The following is a 6,000-nucleotide window of genomic DNA, read 5'->3' on the forward strand; positions in this document are numbered from 1 at the left end:
AGCCCATCACAGGCCCATCTCCACAAGCCCAGAGGAGCACAGAGGCACAAAGGCAGGCGGGAATTGATGGGAGCAGCCATAAAGGCGACCTGGGTATAATGGGGGGAAAAAAACTGACCAGAAGAAAATGTCTGCTAAAATACTGACAGAAGAAGATGTCTGCCAGCCTGGGAACTGCTAGCCTGGGAACTGGGCCTGTGAACCAGGAGCATCCTTGAGAAGTGCAGCTGGCATCCTTGAAGTGCAGCTGGGTACCTGAGAACCTGAAACATCCTGAGATACCCTTGATAAGTGCAAAAACGAGAAACTGCAGCAACAACTTATTGTCTGGAAAGGTGAAAAATAGTCTGGAAAAGTGGAAAACATCCTGAGAAAGTAGGAATTGGCAACAGCTTTTGGCTGCTTATGGGATGTTTACAGGAGGAACCAAAGGCGGAACAAGGGAGGGGTCTAGGTGATTTGGGGAGGAACAAGTGTGCAAAAATAGAGGGGTAAGGGGATAAAAAGAGACAGTCAAGTGTAAATAGTTGGCTGGTTGGTATGCTTGTCTGGCCATGCCCTGTGCCTGATCAATGCAGTCTGTCCTATCTTCTTATTAAATTCCTTTCTGACTCTTTCCTGAGTGAGGGTCTCTCTATTCTGTGTGAATGTCTGTGTATGGGGGTCTGGGTGCCAGCAACTGGAGTCAGATCGCAGGGCCTGTGTGCCTGTTGTGCCAGGGACTGGAGAGATCAGAGTGAGTGGACTTAAGTGCCAGCCACTGGAGTGGGACTTCGGGTCATAGGGCCCCATGCATCTGTGGCACCAACACCTGGAGTGAGTGCGAGTGTGCAAGTGAGTGTGTGAGCACTAGCGAAGATCAAGTTGGACTAGCTGGTGAGTAGGTGAAGCAGCCTGGGAGCCAGGGGTGTGCGTGTGTATCTAAGGGCAAGAGCACAGGAGGAGCTGGCTATGGGGGGGGACCAGGGAAGCCCTGGCCAGCTCTGTGTGTGTGTATGTGCACATGAGAGAGAGAGAGAGAGAGACAGTCTGTACCAGTAACTGGAGTGGGGCTGCGGCCTCAGGGGCTTGTATGTCCAGGTGCCAGCAACTGGGGAGACTGGGATCCAGGGACAGCTACTGGGCAGACTGAGTGTCTGAGCCAAGCTGCTGGAGGGATCCAGACTGTACATATGTCTATATATAGATATATATATTCTCACTAGCAGACCTCCATCCTGCTCAGCCAGAGAGGGGAGCAGGATGAGGCCATTGGTGCTGTCTGTGTTCATGTGAGCACTCTGTATGTCTGGCTGTCTTATCTGTGTGGCCAGCTGTGTGTGTATATATATATATGTATATATGTGGTGTAGATGTGTGCTCTGTGTGCGTGTGCCTATTGTAAATACATCTTCAGCCTCGCTACTGATTGGACCTGGGGGAATGGAGCTGCAGCAGCCTCACGTCTTTCGGGCTGTCAGATGCAGCATGCTATATTTTCCCCTAACAAAAAAATAGTAACACTAAATTGCTGCAGAACAATATCACAATACTATGTAACTGGCCAATAAAATGACTGAAGAAATTTCATAAATGCAAAGTAATGCACATGGCGGTGGTGGGAATTACCTTCCCAATGGTACGTTACTCATTGGATCTAAATTGGCTATTACCAGTGAGGAGGTGGATTTTGGAGTTACCGTAGATACTTATGTTAAAATGCGATGTCACTATTCAGTGTCTTCAGAGAGGAGACAGACTGTTCCTGTTTAAATCTATTGTTTTCCCATATACTGCACAAGATTCTTCTTAGTGCATTTAAAAAAATAAAACTAGAAAAAGTACAAAGAAAAGTGGCAAGGATGATCAGAGATATGGCATAGCATCTATATAAGGAGTAACAAAATTAGACTAGGATTCTCTAGGATGCAAGTTAAACAACTGATATTGGATATTTACACAGCTGATATATTTGTGCTGGATATTTCTTTTCCAATCTGTGTACCAATAGTTTGCTCAGGAGCCTTTAAAAGCCAATTTGGAAATTTGTAGGTACCGAAAAAGTTCCTATTCTCCCTATGTTTTGTTGTGAGATCTCTTCCTTTCACCTTTACCCCTCACATATACACAAAATGATTCAAATTTGTAATGTTCTTGAAAGATGTTGCAATCAAATGAACACACATAACAAGATGTGATATATAGCTCTGGGAGTCCTGGCTCAACGACTAGGACCCTACAAAAGAGCTGTGGCCTATTTTTCTAAACAGCTCGACGAAATAAGCAAAGGATGGCCAGGATGTCTGCAAGCTGTGGCGGCTGTGGTCTTGAATATTCAGGCAGCCCGAAAATTTACCTTGGGTCAAAAGATCACAGTGCTGGTTTCACACACAGTATCAGCTGTACTAGAACAGAAAGGGAATCATTGGCTTTCCCCATCCCGATTTCTGCAATATCAGGCTATTCTGATTGAACCAGATGATGTTAATATTGAAGTAACTAATGTTATGAACCCAGCTTCTTTTCTCAGTGGGGTGACTTCTGAACCGTTGACACATGATTGCTTAGAAACCATAGAGACTGTGTACTCCAGCAGACCAGATTTGAAAGAAGAACCCCTGGAAGATGCGCAGGACTCCTGGTTCACAGATGGAAGTAGCTTCATCTGACAAGGTATTTGAAAGGCCGGATACGTGGTGACAACAGTAAACAAAGTAACTGAATCTCAATCACTATCTGCTGGAACATCAGCTCAAAAGGCCGAAATTATTGCCCTGACTAGGGCCCTGGAGTTAGCAAAAGGGAAAAAGATAAATATATGGACAGATTCCAAATATGCTTTTGGAGTTGTCCATGCTCATGGAATAATTTGGAAGGAACGAGGACTATTAACTGCACAAAAGAAACAGATTAAGTATGCTGAGGAGATCCTTCGCCTGTTAGAGGCAGTCCGACTACCAGCCAAAGTTGCCATCATGCACTGCCGAGGACACCTGAAGGGTAACACTGACCAGGAAAAAGGTAATAGGTTGGCCGATTATGAGGCTAAACAGGCAGCAGAGAGAATGCAAAAGATTTTAATCTTAATTCCAGATAATAGAAGTAGGAACCTAGATGACCAAGAAAATATTGAATATTCTAAGGCTGATAAAGAACTAATAGAGAAAATAGGAGGGCAGGTTCCCTCCAGAGGATGGGCCCACTTGAGTGATGGCAGAATTATAATTCCTGCCAAACAAATATGGGGAGTAGTTAAAGAAGAACACAATAGGACACATTGGGGAGTGGACTCCCTGTATAAATTTTTAAATCAGAAATTAATAGGGAAAAATTTGTGTACTACAGTCCAGCAGGTGACCCAGCAATGTGAAATATGTTTAAAAAATAACCCCAATACAGGTAACTGGGTACAATTAGGAAGTATTGGGAAAGGAAGTGTACCGGGAGACCATTGGCAAATTGAGTTCTCTGAACTTCCAAGACAAGGAGGGTACAGGTATTTATTGGTATTTACAGACACCTTTTCAGGATGGCCAGAAGCGTTTTCTTGTAGGACTAACAAAGCAAGAGAGGTAACTAAGGTATTATTAAATGAAATAATACCTCGATTTGGGGTACCAACAATCATTTCATCAGACAGGGGCATGCATTTTTGTGCAGAAGTAGTGCAACAGGTCAGCAAACTATTAGGAATCGATTGGCAATTACATACACCCTACAGACCACAAGCCAGTGGGCAAGTAGAAAAAATGAACCACATGATAAAACAACAGATAGCGAAAATATGTCAAGAAGCAATAATACTTGGCCTGAGTTTTGGAAAAGACCAGATGGGGGATACTGTGACTACGACAATTCAAGTTATGAGACTGGATCGAGATTTGACCTACAAATACTAGATAATAACACCCAGATTCTGGTTAGCAAGAATAGTTGCCTATGGAAGGCAAGATCCAACACTTGTTCGTGCCGCCCCCCACTATACACACAAAAATTGTACCTGCAGAGATGGGTGGAATGATTATTGGATTAATAAAACCACGGTAGAAGTGGGGACCTGGGATTTGATAGGGATAAATGTGACATATATTGATTTTTGTAATAGAACCCAATTAGAAACCTATAGCTCCTCGAACTGGGATTATTTCAGGAATGTATCAACTGTCTGGGTAAACCACGGATCATTTTATGGAGCTAACCTCACGGCCACTGATGGGCCCTGCAAACTACCCGATGGGTATTGGTGGCTATGTGGCAACGGTGTTAACAGAAAATGACTCCCTGCAGGATGGAAGGGAATGGGTACCATAGGTCATCTAGTTAGTCAGGACCAAATATATAACCAGTCCCAAATACCTAGAGGCATACTGAGAACATCATGGAAACGGGCTAAATGAGAAGATAACCCACTTGTAATTAGAGGAACAAAATTTCATAGCTTTGTCAGATGGTTCTTACCATGGCTGGGAGTAAGTGAGCTAGAAAAGGCCATAGTAAACATTTCTGCAGTTTTAGAGAGGATGGAAAATCTAACAACAGATATTATGAGAAATTTACAGACAGAAGTGTCATCCCTTAATAAAGTCGTGTTACAGAATCGAATAGCATTAGATTTATTGACTGCCAAAGAAGGAGGGGTATGTATGATCATTAATACCAGTTGCTGTGCATATATCAATAAAAATAATCAGATAGAAGCAGATTTGAATACACTCTGGGAGAAAACACAAGTATTCCATGAGATATCTTTGGATGATACTTCTTTGGGGTTTTGAGATTTTTGGGATAAATTAACCTCTTGGCTTCCCAATTTAGGATGGTTGAAACAATTATTCGTTGGATTGATTGCTCTGATGGTTTTAGGAATATTTGTTTGTATATTTCTCAAATGTTTTCTTTGGTGTTGCTGGAATTCAGCTGAGACATACAGTGATTGGAAAAGAAACAAGGTTAGACATCAAGTGGAAACAGGAAAATATTTCACTCGGACCCTTGAAAAGGATGAGCTGTTATAAATTTAGTAAACATGAAATAATTAAGGATACCTTCTCTAGGTCTGAAGAAATTTGAGAGTAATACATGACAATTCAATACTATAACTAACTAATTATTGTAACCTGTTGCATGATACAATATATACCACTTTACAGGCATTTTACCGTGGTTTTGTATATAAGTGTAATGATCATCATTAATACTTTGCTTAAGACATAACAACAAGATAATGTAGTGAGGATTCATTCCAGACCCTTTCTGGAAAGTCAGCATGCTGGGCTGCCTCTCAGAAGTATATGTAACTAAAACATGCAGCATGTGGAATAAACATGAGGAATTACAGATCTGTGTGCAGTTGCAGGGCTATGGTCTTTTTGGGATCATGGAGACGTGGTGGGATGGCTCACACGACTGAGTACTACAGTGGAAGGATACAGGGTCTTTAGGAAAGACAGGCCGTGAAGACAAGGAGGTGGAGTTGCCCTTTATGTGAGAGAGCAGGTGAAATGTGACTACATCAGTGGACAAGGGAAGAGCTACTGATGTCATCTACCTGGACTTCTGCAAGGCCTTTGATACGGTCCCCCACAACATTCTTGCTGCTAAATTAGAGAGATATGGGTTTGATGGATGGACTGTTAGATGGATAAGGAACTGACTGGATGGCCACGTCCAAAGAGTTTCAGTCAATGGCTCAATGTCCAAGTGGAAAGCAGTAACAAGGGATGTCCCTCAAGGGTCTGTACTGGGGCCAATGCTATTTAATATCTTCATCAATGACATAGACAGCAGTATCAAGTGCACCCTCAGCAAGTTTGCAGATGACACCAAGCTGAGTGGTGCAGCTGATATGCTTGAGGCAAGGGATGCCATCCAGAGGGACCTTGACAGGCTTGAGGAGTGGGCCCATGGGAACCTCATGAAGTTCAACAAGGCCAAGTGCAAGTTCCTGCCCTTGGTTGGGGCAATCCCCAGTATCAATACAGGCTGGAGGATGAATGGATTGAGAGCAGCCCTGCAGAGAAG

This window comes from Gymnogyps californianus, unplaced genomic scaffold, assembly GCF_018139145.2.
Source record: "Gymnogyps californianus isolate 813 unplaced genomic scaffold, ASM1813914v2 HiC_scaffold_234, whole genome shotgun sequence".
In the NCBI taxonomy this organism is placed as follows: Eukaryota; Metazoa; Chordata; class Aves; order Accipitriformes; family Cathartidae; genus Gymnogyps; species Gymnogyps californianus.